Genomic DNA, 17,172 nt, shown 5'->3' on the forward strand with positions numbered 1-17,172 from the left:
TATTTTGATTTAATTTTTAACTACCTTCATTTTTGTGTATTTTATATGTAGATAAAAATCAGGAAGGTAATGTAAATGTTGCATCAACATTGTCCAAGCAAGGATCAAATGTTCTAGAGGATGTTGATGAAAACGTTGAAGAGAAAGGCGATGAAGGAGAAGAATTTGACATGAATGTTATTTCGATTGATGAGATTTAGAGAATGTTGACTTACTGAAATTTGTGTTTTATTAATTCTTCAAATTTTAGTTAGTTTGTTGAACTATTTGGTCAGTATAACGATAGGTAGATTATTGTTTGGTATTTATTATAAACTATTTCATGTTCTTGAACTTGTGTTTCCTAGAATTATTGTTTATAATAATTATTGTTTATTTATATTGAACCAACCCGTGGGCCGGCCTGCCTAACCCACAACCCACCTTGGGTTGGATTGGGTTGGAGATTTTCAGCCCGTCGGGATGGTGGGCCGGCCCGTCATTGACCCGCCAAACGATGGGTTGTTGGTGGGTTGGCCCGCCCCGTCATGGGTTGGCTCGCCTGACAGCTCTAACTACGATAGATGGATATCCATGTCAAGATCGGATACGAATCTTGATGGCAGAGATTTAATATGAATCAATTCTTGATATATGCGCGCTATTGGAAATGAAGTCTTGATTGATATGTTTCGAGTCGATATATGCGTTATTTTACTCTATTCTCGAATTGATACGTTTAGAGTTGATTCGATTTTATTTAACGCTTATATATATGTTGTTTATACTGAGAATGATTTCTCACCGGAGTTATCCGGCTGTTTTTTTGTTTTGTATGTGTGTATTACAACAGGTGGGGTAGAAGCTAGCCAGAGAGAACATGGGTGGCTTGAGAGAGAGAGGTAGCAAGTGGTGACTCGGGTTTAGAGGAAGTTGTTATCTTTAGAGGTTGTTAAACATGTTAGAAACTATGATACTTGATTTTGTATTGTACAGTTCTTTCATGTTTTAATTTAGGAAATGGATGTATTAAGCTTTGGGCTCATGTATGCACTCATAGATTTATTTTTTTTATGTTCCAAACTTGAATTGATGGTGTTTGGAATTGATTTTGACAGCAACAGATCAATAGCATACTTTTATTTTTCAAGCAGAGGTTTCAGATCGATCTGGGCACTAAATAATTTCTGGACAGAAAGCTGGAAAAATGGTCCAGATCGATCTGTCAACTCAGGACACATTTTTTAAAAAAAATTGTTGCTCTTGTTTTGATTATTCTTTATCTTGTACAATTATTGTTAATTAATCATTAATTGTCTTAAGATGAGATTAGCAACCCGAGGTCCCCACAAGTTGAAATCCCTGTAAATTGATCCCCCCCCCCCCCCACCCACAACAAAATCATCTTGATTACACCCAAGGTAAATGTTCCTTTTGGCTCGTCTTTGTAGCCTCTATCTCCCTGGGAAGAGACACCCCGACTCCTTCTGCTGGCCTGGATACCTAGGGTAATTGATGGAGTAGCTAGGCCTTGGCTCCTTGGCACCCAAAGAAATACCTGATCCTTTTTGTTCAGATGCCCGGGTCTAGTCAGACTTGGCCTGGAGTGAGCTCGTTTTAGCCTATTGTATTCACTTGTATCATGGGCACCCTCCGGTGATATGATAAATATCTTCTTGTTTTCATCCTTTGATCCTATCGAGTACGTGAGGGTTTTGAGACAACCCTGTCCTCATCACACATATGCACAATATGATCCCTCGAGAATTTTAAAGGCGTGTACTGGGAAAAACGTACCAACGAGTTTCCCCCTTGTCTCTGATCCTTTGTTCTTCCCAATCTATCTCCTCTTGAATTTGATCCTATCTTCGTAACAACATCTAGGAAGATGTTCCTCTGGATCAGTATTCCCATTTTCTTCTTGAATATTGGCATATTTGTAATAAACGGGCAAAGGCTCACTCACTATCTGGGATGAGAAAGGACATCCCCTTAAAACATTCCTGAGAAGACCTGGCCTACCCCTCCAAATTTTTCACTTGTTTCTCAGTTCTTCCACTCTTCAGCCATGGTGAAAGCCTTTGAGCCCACCTGAGAGCTTTCTTTGCCCTTTCTATACTCCTCGAGAATGGGATTTGTCTTAAGACTCCTCCTTTTTCTTGTATATGTGTTTTGTTAGGGGGTTCCTTATCTGATTACTTCTTGAATAGCCACAACAATGCACTGGTCTAGCTTCTCTTAAGTGACAATATTTGGTTTTCTAAGGCTCGGTAAGGGGATTTCTCCCTGTGGACCCCCAAGTTTGAGGTCTACTTTTTGGATGAATTACCGTGAGCTATTTTCAAGTGAAAATTATATCTACCTCTATAGATCTGATTTCCCACATACAACCACAATGATGATACCCAGGAAAATTTGGTGAGCTGGTGGGTAATTTTCTGGGTGAATGGGTCCTCTCTTGTGAATATCCCTGACCTGGGGTAATAACTCGTGGTCGAGTGATCTGCACGCACTTAAACACAAAATCTTGATGGGACACTAAAAGGTTTCCAACACGGCCACTCCGATGCACAAGTTAATGAAATATACACGAAAGAAGAAGAAAAATTCTTAAGAAATGAGTATAAAGATTGTTTGTGAGAATTAATTGAATTCCATGGTTGAGGCATTTATAGAGTACCATGGTTGGTAAGCATCTCAAGATTCTCGGGAAGTGGCTATGATGCAGGAAAGTGTCCCATGTCTTGCATTAACATGATTTGTGAACATGAGAGAATGTGTCCCGTGATTATCGGTGGACAAGGTCCATTACCAGTTGACTTAGTCTTTCTTGTCTTGCCTAACCAAGGATATGAGATCGGGTTTATATGATTCCATAAAAGTCTAATATGCTTCTTGGGCTACATGCCCAAAATGTAAATGGATCCGTAAGCGGGATAATTATTTATCCTACAAGGACCAACTCCAGGATGATCTTCCCTTCGCCTCTCCTTCCCATCATAATCCAAGGTTGACCCACTAAGATTTTATAGGTTTGATCTCTAGCTTATAGTCGTGGTCTTTAATAAGCTTATGCAGTCATCGAAGATTCTCCATTTTGAATTCGGTAAAGACGAGAAATCGGGGCTTTTATGTTAATTAGTGGGTCATAACACGTAGTGAATAGAAAAACTTAAAAAAAATTATTATAATTTTAAAATGAATGTTATCAATTTTTAAATTAAAATGAGATATAGAGTTGAGTGAAGAAAATTATGTTTTTTTTATGGTAAAGCTTTGTAAATTTATTAATCATTAATCATGTCCTTAGATACAAGATATATCAGTCAAAGAGGAAATTCTCGTGCTCTCACAAAAAAAAAAAAGAGAAAGGGAAGAAATAGGAAAAAACAAGTGAATGAGCCACCACATTATCCGTCCTACGAATATGAGTTAATTTAGTGTTAGGGCTAAGAGCAAGTAGGTAGACTTCTGTAGCAATAGAACCGGTGAATCTTAAGTCCTCCTCTGAGCAAGTAACTGCTTGAGGGAGTCAGTTGAAGCTTGGTGAATCTGTGTTTCTCGATCGAGGGCTAGTCACATCCCTTCTCGTATTGTCTCTAGTTTAGCAGAAACAACTAAAGGTAGCTTCTCAATTTTCTTACCAAAATCAAAGATCATCATCCATGGATTCCCACGTATCAGACCCCCAATTGCATGCCTGTTTGCATTAACATTAACAACATCACATCCAATCTGAGCTGGTTGAGCGGGGTCGCGATCCATCTATGTTCTGAGGTAGCGAGGCTATTATTCGGCCTTATAAGTAGAGATCTGAGTGCATTGTGAAACTCTTGTAATAGGGGTTCACACCATTATGTCGATAAACTATCCCGAATTTTATTTTCCTTGTGTACAAGATGAAGCCTTTCACTCCATATAGCCCAAGTCCGGATTGCAAACAACTCAAAATGAGATCTATCGAGAACCCCCTTCATCTAATGAAATACATAAATAATCTCCAGATTATAAATTTGCTTGAGTAATGGCCAAAACGGTGTCTCCTTCCAGCATAACTTCATCCTTGGATGCCATAATAATGCAAGACAGATAGATTTGTGACTAAATCGGCATAATGGGAAACCACTTATCATTGGTTCATGGTGATTTTGTAAGTTTACTACCGTTAGGATGATATTATGTAGCGCTCTCCACCACGAAACCCAAAATTTTGGGGTAGTAATAGGCTCCATACATATTTCCACCAGGATTTAGAATAAGCTTCCAAGTAGTGGGTAGGAGCTTCATAGAAGCAAATATTAGCTTTATACCCTACCTCACAGTGAATTTAACCTTAGGATCATTGGCCCAGTACCGCATGTCTGCTTTTTGTGCTTGAGAAATCGTAATTTTTAGAATTCCTTGGACGATGTGCTATGGGAAGAGAGTGCTCAACAATGGGATGATCCAACTTTGATTTTTCATGAGTGAACTGACTTTTTCAAGATTTTTGAGTCCTTGGGGAACCTAGATCCTTGACTGACATCCCGAAATCCACCGGTCTCTATAGATAGAGATAGTGTAGTAGCCCGATTTCTAATCAAATTAATCAATTTTCTAAACATGATAAAGGGTTTCTTGGATTTAAGGTGTTGAAAATCGGATTTGGAATAATCGGAAATGGTTCCAAGTGAAAGAGTGGGTGCCCGGTGAGCCAACTTGTGGCTAAGGGCTTTGATGACTCTATGTATAAACAATCTTTTGTTTAATATAATTTACATTTTTATAAAGGCGTTTACTTTATCTTTTATCATATTATTATGTTGTGACATACTATAAGATGTTTAGATGAAGACCTTGAATATACTATAGTGTATGTAAGATGTGGTGGCACATGGGGATGGCTATCATGAAACACATCTTATAGTCACTGTATATTCTAAACAGTTCCTAGTCGATTGAGCCGTCCGTTAATAAGGATAAGGATCGCTCGAGATTGAGACTAGCATTTGCGATGCCGAGTACCACGTTTCATTGGTATGGAACATAGAGATTTTCAAAGCATGCAAATGGATATTCATACGATGAATGATCGAACTATCCGGACTTTCCAAGTGGTTATCACTTATCGAGTGGATAAAGTCCGCGGTTTTGGTTGTACACCATTAGTCCTTACTACTTGAAACATCATTGAGACTCTATATGCTAGTACTGTACTTTGACTCGTTTACCGACTCTATTGGGGTCATCAGGTGTCGGGATTGGGTACAGTTACGACACATATAGGAGTCGATGATTTGTTGTCAAGGATTCACCACATACTTGCTAGTATGGATATCCTATGCAATCTGAGGAGATATTAGTGTGACGAATCTCTGGCCAGAGTACATGATGTGTTTTAAGAAATGGTTTCTTAGTAGCACATGCGATGTCACTATTTGATCTTCAAGATGCATTGCATAGTTATCGAATCTCGAACGACTCTCGATTTACCAATGGTTGTTGATTCGATCAGGATATATGGATGAAGGGATCGTATTGTACGCTAACCAAAATCTATTGGTTCTTGCAGGCACTATCAGTGATACCTAGGAAATCATGGGGCGATGTTGCTAGGCGCTCTTACCTTGATTCGATGGGCAAATCGGAAATTGTTGTTCCGAGTCACAAGGAGTTGTGAGCCCACGGCTAGCTGTATCCCTGAACCATTGAGGGTCACACAAGTAATGGATTTTTAATCCCCGTTGAGATAATTAAATTTAAAGAGTTAAATTTAGTGAATAAAGAAGTGGGACTTCTTATTTAAGAGTAGAGGGAGAAAGATTTCCTAAATTGACATAGTGATGGACATTTTTGAAAATCACTGAATTCGGATTCAGAAAATTTATCTTGACTTTAAAAGATGCAGAAATGGTTTCTGTGCACATTGGTGAAATTGGTTTATCAATCTGAGTCACGATGAATTTTATATTAATTTCTGAACATGCGGGCTTTGCTTATCAGGCTTGAACTTATGACTAATGGGCCCTAAGCTGTTAGCAGCCCACATTATAAATAAGTTATTGCAGTACAGAAATTACACAATAGAGGTCACAAATTTTTTTCGAAAACCCTAGTTTTTCCCTACTGTGGCCGCCGCCCCTCTCCCTCTTTGCTCGAAAAATTCCAGCCTGTGAATTTTGAATTTGCAGTCTGGTTTAACGGATCAAATTCGTTAATTCTCTTTGTAGAAACTTCTGATAGATTTTCTAGTGCAATCTATCAGAGGGATTAAACTTCTGTTCGTGGACCTGATTGAAGAATTGTTCGTCCATCAGTTCCTGGGATATACAACAAAAGCAGAGTAATCTGTTGGTGTCCATAATCTCGTTTCGAGATTCAAGGTAAAAATTTAATTGTTATTTAATTTTTACACGCACAATTTAATCGTAAAGTTTTGATACCCATGATATGGAATTGTTCCATATAAAATTTTTAAAACTTCCGCTGCACCGGGTATCAATTCTGATTGATCTGATCACGTTTTTCTAACAGTGGTATTAGAGTCAGGTTGCTCAGATCAAGCGATTAAATTAATCAATTGTAAAAAAAATTTTAAGCCTCGGTTTTTGAAACAAAACAAATTTTAAAATTAAATTTTTCGACGGGCAAAACACGGGCAGCGATTGGATCGCTGCCCAAGGGCAGCGATTGTCGCTGCCCACGGCAGCGATTGTCGCTGCCCAAGGGGCAGCGACGGGCTGCCCGGGATCGTCCCGGGCGGCCCGGAAAAATTTATTTTTATTTTTAATTAAAATTTTAATATGTTAAAATTCTATTTTTAGTCCGATCGAAAATTGTTTTTGATTGGTCCACGAGGTGTCGGATCGAATTGTTCGAGTCCGAAAGTTTTAAAATTGATTTTTGGATAAATTTGAATTTTTGGAAAATTTATAGATTTTATCCGTTAAATCAGATTTTATGAAATTAATTATTTTTGGTACAATTGATGATAAGATATGATCTTATGGAAATATTGAGTAAAATATGATTTTATGTATAAAATTGGATTTTATATGTAAAATATGATTTTATTTGATAAAAAGATAAAATATGATTTTGTATGTAAAATAAGATTTTATATATGGAATATGATTTTATCCTTTTAATTTAATTGCCATTGCATGTTATCCAATAAATTAATTTTGAATTAAATATTATTGGATAAGGATGATCGATTGCCATGACCAATTTTGTAGGTGTATGTTAGAGAATTTACATTTGTTTTTATTATTGTTGGATTTATTAATGGGCCTGGTTTATGGCCCAATATGAATTGTCATATGTAATAAAAGTGGGCCTGGTTTATGGCCCGTTCCCACCCCTTAAAATGTATCCCCTACTTGTCATAGTTATTTATTGTAAATACATTAGACTTAGTGGGAGATAAAGATTTGAAGACGGAGGTGGGCCCAGCAGACAATAAAGACTGAAGAAATGTAAATTGGAAGCACAATGTAATAGGATTGCATTGCATACTTGCATATTACCTAGGATTGGACTTAGACTCGTGATTGGCAACCACGGGTCGATTAGAAATGGAATCGATCATCCTTTATAATATATGATATTATCGTTGTATGCATGTTTTAGACTAAATTGTATGAATCCCGCAAGCATACAAATTTTAAATGATGAGACAAATTTTCAAAACTAAAATCCCTCATTTTAAATATGATTTAAAATTGATATCAAGATAAATAAAGGAAATTTAAATATTGTTTAAATGTTCCTACCTTCCATCAACGATCAATGTATGAGATGCTACCCGCGAATACGGTCCGGCTCATATTATTGGGGGGGCCCGTTCGTCGGAAAGATGTACATTGGATCAACACATGTTGTAAGTTGGGTGGAACTCCCATGGGATTTGCTCATATTATTGGGGATCCACATGGCGACCGTCCATCACAACTTAATATTGATGGGTCATCTTGACGTGTCACAATAAACGGCGTCATATTATTTGGCCCTTATTGGACATGAGGTAAAAACGTGGAGGTTGCTTTGGAAGCAATTGGGCTCTACCTTTTGAAAATTATGATTGGCTGATATTATTCGGGACCATAGTTTGTCAATTGGACTCCTTGTTCCCACTAAAGAAAATGTTTCTTGTTTTCACTAGAGGGTGGTGAAATCGTCAAAATAGTGGGAGTGTGATTCATAAAATAAAATTCGCCATATTTTATGCCTTAGTAAATTATTAAACAAATCACTGATTATTGTCTGTTTCTTTTCAGTATTTCATTAAGATGAATTCGCGCAATCCACTATCTCTATTATCGAACAAAATAAACTGACTGGCGCAAACTATACGGAATGGTTCCGTAAGTTGAAGATTGTTTTGACCTCGGAGAAGATGCTCTACGTGTTAGAAAAATCTCCTCCGAAGGAAGCACCAGCTGATATAAGTCCAGAAGAGTTGGCCAAACTTGATATATGGTGGGACCATGATATCAAGGCCAAATGATATATGCAAGCCTCGATGTCTGATGAACTCCAGAGGCGATTTGAGGATACCGTGAATGCTGCTGACATTCACGTACAACTCAAGGAACTTTTTGGGGCTCAATCGAGAGCTGAAAGGTTCGCTACTGTAAAGGAGCTAATGACGTGTCGCATGCGTGAAGGGACTTCGGTCCGTGATCATGGGGTATGAGTGATTTGGCTCATACAGAAGTTGGTAACCCTTGATTTGGTGTTGGAGCATGAACTCAACGTGGACTTACTACTTCTATCTCTTCCTTCTTCGTTTGACGGATTTGTGGTGAATTTCAATATGAACAAGATAGAGGCCTCCCTTGAAGAGATGGTCAATATGCTTGTGACATATGAATCCACTTTAAAGAAGGATAAACCGGCTTTCTTGGTGGGCTCCTCTTCTTCTGCTAAGAAGGGGCCAAGTACAAAGGGTAAGAAACGTTCTGCCCCACCCAAGAAAATCGAACCCGAGAAGAAGTACAAGACAAAGGCTTCAAACATGGAAAAATCCAAGGATGTTTGCCATTACTGCAAGAAGCCCGGTCATTGGAAGCGTAACTGCAAGGAATATCTAGAGCAGTTGCGAACTGCGAAGGGTATGTTCTATATTGAAATAAATGTTTCACTTAATACTACTTCTTGGGTATTGGATACCGGATGTGGATCTCACATTTGCAATGATTTGCAGGTAATGACAAGAAGTCGCAGGCTTAGAATGGGTGAGACCCAGCTGAGGCTCGGAAATGGTTCTAGAGTTGAAGCTAAAGCTGTGGGAGATATTTATTTAATTTTGCAGAACGGTTTTAAGTTACTTTTGAGAGATGTTTTATTTGTTCCGGATTTGATTAAAAACATTATTTCTGTTTCTAAGCTTGATAGAGATGGTTACTCTTGCAATTTTGTGAATGGGATTTGCAATATTTACAAGAATGAATGTTTGATTGGAAATGGACAACTTGAAAATGATCTATATAACTTAAAACTAAAAGACGTTCCAATAAATTATGTTGATAAACCGGCAACAACAAACAAAAGGAAAATCGATAGCCAAAACCCAGCAAACCTTTGGCATGCTAGGTTAGGTCATATTTCCTCAAGGAGGATGAACAAGCTAGTGGGAGAGGGCATGTTTGATATGTCTGATATTAACTCTCTACCTACTTGTGAATCCTGCCTAAAAGGAAAAATGACTAAATCTCCTTTTAAGGGGAAACCTGAGCGTAGTCAAAATCTGTTGGATTTGATCCATACAGATGTTTGTGGTTCATTTAGAGTTGGTACTCAATATGGCCACACCTACTTCATTACCTTTACTGATGATTATTCTAGGTATGAGTATTTATATTTAATGAAATATAAGTCTGAAGCATTTGAAAAGTTCAAAGAATTCAAGGCTGAAGTAGAAAACAAGCTAGGTAAAAGTATTAAAGCACTTCGATCGGATCGAGGTGGAGAAAACTTAAGTACCGAGTTTTTGGACTATCTGAAAGAGAATGGGATTCTCTCTCAGTGGACTCCTCCTATGACACCAAAGCAGTGGATAAAACACCATACGAGTTATGGAATGGCAAAGTTCCTAAGTATTCGTACTTGAGGATTTGGGGATGTCCTGCTTACGTGAAGCAGACAGTGGAAGATAAGTTGGATAGTCGATCCACCTTATGTTATTTTGTAGGGTATCCGAAAAATTCAATCGAATATTATTTCTATCATCCTACTGAAACAAAAGTGTTTGTTTCAAGGAATGCCACCTTCTTGGAGAAGGAGTTCTTATTGGATAAGAAAGGCGAGATGATGGAACTCGAAGAAATTCGAGAAGAACCCAAGATACAAAATAATGATCCTACACCTCAGAAACCATTGATGGACACGCCTATACCTAGAAGATCCGAGAGGACTTCTAGACCTCCTATTCGATATGGTCTTCTTCATGAAGGGGATCAAGATGAACCCGATGTTGGATGTGATCCAAGAAACTTCAAGGCAGCAATTTCTAATGCGGATTCAAATTTATGGCTTGAAGCTATGTAGTCGGAAATAGATTCGATGCATACAAACCAAGTTTGGTCTTTAGTAGATCCTCCCGATGGAATTGTTCCAATAGGGTGTAAATGGATCTACAAGAGAAAGCTTGGGCCTGATGGTAAGGTATTGACCTACAAGGCACGATTGGTGGCGAAAGGTTATACTCAAAGACAAGGAGTTGACTATGATGAAACCTTTTCACCAGTTGCAATGTTCAAGTCCATAAGAATCCTTATTGCCATAGCTTCTTGGTATGACTATGAGATATGGCAAATGGATGTGAAGACTGCATTTCTTAATGGAAACATTAAGGAGGAGATCTATATGACGCAGCCTGAGGGATACACATCCACGGGAAGCGAGCATAAGGTATGCAAGCTTCAGATATCGATCTATGGTCTCAAACAAGCATCAAGAAGTTGGAACCAGAAATTTGATGAAACAATAAAGGATTTTGGTTTCATCAAGAACCCGGAGGAACCGTGCGTGTACAAGAAAGTAGTTAAGGATGCTGTGACATTCTTAGTACTTTATGTTGATAACATCCTACTCATTGGGAATGACGTAGGAATGTTGCAGTCAACAAAGATATGGTTATCAGGTAGATTCTCGATGAAGCATTTGGGTGAGGCATCCTATATTCTAGGGATACAGATCTATAGAGATAGATCTAAGAGAATGATAGGACTCACTCAATCAACTTACATCAAAACCATATTGAAAAGGTTTTCAATGGATGGGTCCAAGAGAGGACATCTACCTATGTGTCATGGAGTTTCTCTATCCAAGTATATGTGTCCCAAGACTGATGAAGAGATAGAGAAAATGACACATGTACCATATGCGTCAGCCATAGGTAGTATCATGTATGGGATGATATCTACCAGACCAGATGTAGCATTTGCTCTGAGTGTCACGAGCAGATATCAAGCCAATCCCGGTCAAATTCATTGGAAAGCCGTGAAGGACATTCTTAAGTACTTACGAAGGACTAAGAATATGTTCATGGTATATGGAGGAAGAGAACTGAAATTTGAAGGCTATACTGACTCTAGCTTCCAAAGTGACGTGGATGACTCGAAGTCAACCTCTGGATTTGTGTTCATGCTCAATGGTGGTGCTGTCTCTTGGAAGAGTTCCAAGCAGGACACCACAGCGGATTCCACCACTGAGGCAGAATACATTGCGGCATCAGCTACTGCTAAAGAGGCCGTTTGGATGAGGAATTTCGTCCAAGAGTTGGGCGTTATTCCTGAAGTTGTTGGTCCAGTCCCGGTGTACTGTGACAACACGGGTGCCGTTGCTTAGGCAAAGGAACCAAGGTCTCATCAAAGATCCAAACACGTACTGAGGAAATACCACATCATCCGGGAGATCGTGGAAAGAGGAGACATCACTGTCGAGAGAGTGGCCTCTGCAGACAATATCGCTGATCCACTTACTAAGCCCTTGCCAGGACCATTATTTGACAAACATCGCGAAGCAATGGGACTGCGTAGTATGACTAGTTGGGTTTAGGGCAAGTGGGAGATTGAAAGAGTAGGTGCCTGGTGATCCAACTTGTGGCTAAGGGCTTTGATGACTCTATGTATAAACAATCTTTTGTTTAATATAATTTACATTTTTATAAAGGCGTTTACTTTATATTTTATCATATTATTATTTGTGACATACTATAAGATGTTTAGATGAAGACCTTGAATATACTATAGTGTATGTAAGATATGGTGGCACATGGGGATGGCTATCATGAAACACATCTTATAGTCACTGTATATTCTAAACAGTTCCTAGTCGATTGAGCCGTCCGTTAATAAGGATAAGGATCGCTCGAGATTGAGACTAGCATTTGCGATGCCGAGTACCACGTTTCATTGGTATGGAACATAAAGATGTTCAAAGCATGCAAATGGATATTCATACGATGAATGATCGAACTATCCTATCCGGACTTTCCAAGTGGTTATCACTTATCGAGTGGATAAAGTCCGCGGTTTTGGTTGTACACCATTAGTCCTTACTACTTGAAACATCATTGAGACTCTATATGCTAGTATTGTACTTTGACTCGTTTACCGACTCTATTGGGGTCATCAGGTGTCGGGATTGGGTACAGTTACGACACATATAGGAGTCGATGCTTTGTTGTCAAGGATTCACCACATACTTGCTAGTATGGATATCCTATGCAATCTGAGGAGATATTAGTGTGACGAATCTCTGGCCAGAGTACATGATGTGTTTTAAGAAATGGTTTCTTAGTAGCACATGCGATGTCACTATTTGATCTTCAAGATGCATTGCATAGTTATCGAATCTCGAACGACTCTCGATTTACCAATGGTTGTTAATTTGATCGGGATATATGGATGAAGGGACCGTACTGTACGCTAACCAAAATCTATTGGTTCTTGCAGGCACTATCAGTGATACCTAGGGAATCATGGGGCGATGTTGCTAGGTGCTCTTACCTTGATTCTATGGGCAAGTCGGAAATTGTTGTTCCGAGTCACAAGGAGTTGTGAGCCCACGGCTAGCTGTATCCCTGAACCATTGAGGGTCACACAAGTAATGGATTTTTAATCCCCATTGAGATAATTAAATTTAAAGAGTTAAATTTAGTGAATAAAGAAGTGGGACTTTTTATTTAAGAGTAGAGGGAGTAAGATTTCCTAAAATGACATAGTGATGGACATTTTTGGAAATCACTGAATTCGGATTCAGAAAATTTATCTTGACTTTAAAAGATGCAAAAATGGTTTCTGTGCACATTGGTGAAATTGGTTTATCAATCTGAGTCACGATGAATTTTATATTAATTTCTGAACATGCGGGCTTTGCTTGTCAGGCTTGAACTTATGACTAATGGGCCCTAAGCTGTTAGCAGTCCACATTATAAATAAGTTATTGCAGTACAGAAATTACACAACAGAGGTCACAAAATTTTTTCAAAAACCCTAGTTTTTCACTACTATGGCCGCCGCCCCTCTCCCTCTCTGCTCGAAAAATTCCAGCCTGTGAATTTTGAATTTGCAGTCTGGTTTAACGGATCAAATTCGTTAATTCTCTTCATAGAAACTTCTGATAGATTTTCTAGTGCAATCTATCAGAGGGATTAAACTTCTGTTCGTGGACCTGATTGAAGAATTGTTCGTCCATCAGTTCCTGGGATATACAACAAGAGCAGAGTAATCTATTGGTGTCCATAATCTCGTTTCAAGATTCAAGGTAAAAATTTAATTGTTATTTAATTTTTACACGCACAATTTAATCGTAAAGTTTTGATACCCATGATATGGAATTGTTCCATATAAAATTTTTAAAACTTCCGCTGCACCGGGTATCAATTCTGATTGATCTGATCACGGTTTTCTAACACCAAGGACTCCAAGTTATTGGACAGTTCGGAAGCTCTTAAGAGCAGTTCGGAAACACCGAACCAGTTTGGAAGCAGCGATGTACTTTGAAGGCAGAAGGTGAGTTCGAAAGCTCCAAACTCAAGATCGAAAGGTTCGATCGACTATAGATAAGAAAGTATGAGCTTTTTGTTGGTGAACTGATGTGAGATAGATCGTAAGCTCCGAACCCCAATTCGGAAGGTCCAAACTCCGTCGGCAACAGTTTGTTGTCCAATTAGGGACATGTGTTTGGTGGCTAGTGATAGAAAGCACTGATGGTAAGATTGAAAGCTCCGAAGTCCGTTCGAAAGCTCCGATAGTGGGATCGGTAGTTCCGATCATTGTCTATAAAATGGGCCGAGGTCTTCAGTTCCAATCACCAATTCACTCTTCTCTCTCTCATTTTTGGTGGTTTTGGAAGGCTACCCAGCGTAGTATTGAGGGCCAGTAGATTGCAAGGCGCTACCGGATCGTAGAGGAGTTGTGCCTAGGTTTTGAGGCATCACCATCAAAAGGCTAAGGACGGATATAGGTATAAGTATAGTCTTTGATTAGCTTCTGTGAGTAGCAGTTAGTCTAGTTAAGGCTTTTAGTAGGCAGTAAGTGATATGGTGAGTATCTGCTTATAGGCTTGTACTTGAGTACTCAAGTGTCTAGGTTGCTTAAGTTGCATGATTAGAGGTACGGACGTATTATTCAAGATATCTTGGTTAAGTATGCATGTTCTATGTTTGCATGATTTATATGACATGACTTATGTGTATATATTATGTCACGATTATTATACTGCATGAATTATCATGTTGATCTTATACCTTGATATTACCAGTAGTGGGATTGCTTAGCCCCAAGTTATTGAGTGGATGGATGGATTCGGATCCGGTTACTTGTATCCATGCATTCTTTCTTGTATGGGAGCCACCTCTTGATGTCATGAACCAGCGTGCTACATACCATGGCCCCTCTTGTTTGAGTAGATTTTTCTACCGTGATAGGTTTTCGGTACCCGTTTATTTGCATTAGCATTCATAGCATGTGTATACTCATACTTTCGTATTGAACGTTGTTAGCTCACGTCCTCGGTTTTTTGTTCTAGACACCCAGGGCTTAGGTTGGACAAACCATGAGGTATCTGTCGTTGAGCTACAGAGGAGTTGGGATTGTTCCGTACCAGGTTTCTGTTTGTAGATTTTATTACTATCATTCGATCGGGTTGTATAACAACTATCTACAGTTTATTTTGGTACCGGTTGTATTCCACCGATGGTTTTGTTGTATTATTTGAGTTTTTGTTGGTTTTAATTGATTATTGCTCTTTATGATATTTATTGCATGCTTAAGCTTGATTAGCAGGTGATTATGGAGCGGGTCTGTAGTGACCCTTACCCGGATCACCTACTAAACAGAACTTATGCATGCAATTAACTTAATTAAACAGATATCAGAATGAAACTGCGGAAACCAATAACATTATACAATCCCAAGAAAAGGAATCTGTAATTATCCAATAATATACAACCAAATCGAATAGCTGTATAAACCCAAAACAACAGTAATAAAACCTAGACGAAGCTCCAGCTGGCCAACCACTGACTAGCCCCTCCTGGATCCACCCTCCTCGTCCAATCGCAAACCTGCCCCATGGAATAGGGTGTCCAGAAAATACAGAGTACGAGACGTGAGCATAAAACGCTCAGTGCGAGAGTATGAGTATACATGCATGCAAAGTGAACTCCCTATAGACTCGAGGTCAAGGATCAGATAACAGAGACAGACCGGGCCCTGGTATGTAGCACGATGTGCCATCGCTTCAGGAGGTGGCTCCCATACCGAGATAACTGTGGATACGCCGGACCCAAATCGATGGAAGTCCATCCATTAACAGGATAGGGTACAACCCTACTACAGACATCTCGAAGGAGATACAGCAAGATGCAAATGAATGCAGCATAATATCATGGCATATAAATCATGCAGTCACATAATACATGCATACTCAGTCAGGATATCTCGAACAGTACTTTCGTACCTCAAATACCAGGTAGGCACTACCAGCTCTAAGTCCAAGCCTAAAGTCCGCCTACACAGCGAAATGATACTACTATCATTATAGTGCTCTAAAAGCCTTAACTAAGCTATTGCATACTCCTAAATATTTATAGGAAGCAAAAGCTATACCTTCGTCCGTCGTTAGCCCTTTGATGTCGATGCCTCCAGAACTTGGGCACAACTCCGCTACGACTACCGAACGCCTCTCCGACCTCCGGACCAAGCCTAAGAAGACTAGAACAGCTCCAAAAGGACTAGAAAGGAAAGGAGAACTCCGAATTGGCAAAGAGAAATGAAGTCTCGGCCTTCTATTTATAGACAACGATCGGAACTTCCGATCCTTGATCGGAACGTCCGAACCTCGATCGGAACGTCCGATCCTGCCATCGGAGCTTCCGAAGATCCTGATCTGCCACCTGTCAAAATATCACTTGTTGACTCCGGATAGGGGTGATCGGAACGTCCGATCCTGATCGGAGCTTCCGATCCAGCCACACGTCATGGATGACGTAATATCATCGGTGCCTCCGATCCTCATCGGAGCTTCCGATCCCGATCGGAGCTTCCGATCGTCCCTTCGGAGCTTCCGATCCGTCCGATGCCTAATTCAATTAATTAGCATTAATCCTTTAATTACTCAATTAGGGCACGGGCTACTACATTCTCCCCCACTTAAGATATTTCGTCCTCGAAATCAGATCTTAAGTACCGAATGCAAATACAGAAGTCAGAAACATTCTTTATTCAAATCAAACGTTTACAGAGTTTGCAACTGAATACAACTTAAAGAATGAAATCAAAACAACTCAGGATGGTCTTTACGCATCCTGTCCTCAAGCTCCCAAGTAGCTTCCTCAGTGCCTCGGCGCTGCCACTGAACTAAAACCAAAGGAATGACTTTGTTCCGTAAAACCTTATCCTTATAATCAAGGATGCGAAGAGGTTTCTCAACATAAGTCAAATCCTTGTCTACCTGAACCTCAGATCGCTGCAGAATATGAGATTCATCCGCCACATATCGTCGCAACAAAGATACGTGGAACACGTCGTGAATACTAGATAGATGCGGTGGCAATGCTAGTCGATAAGCCAAATCGCCAATACTCTCCAAGATCTCAAACGGACCGATAAATCTGGGAGACAACTTGCCCTTAAGGCCAAATCTGAGAATCTTGCGGAAAGGTGACACTCTCAGAAACACTTTCTCCCCGACCTCGAACTG

Source organism: Henckelia pumila, chromosome 2, assembly GCF_033568475.1.
Source record: "Henckelia pumila isolate YLH828 chromosome 2, ASM3356847v2, whole genome shotgun sequence".
Classification (NCBI taxonomy): domain Eukaryota; kingdom Viridiplantae; phylum Streptophyta; class Magnoliopsida; order Lamiales; family Gesneriaceae; genus Henckelia; species Henckelia pumila.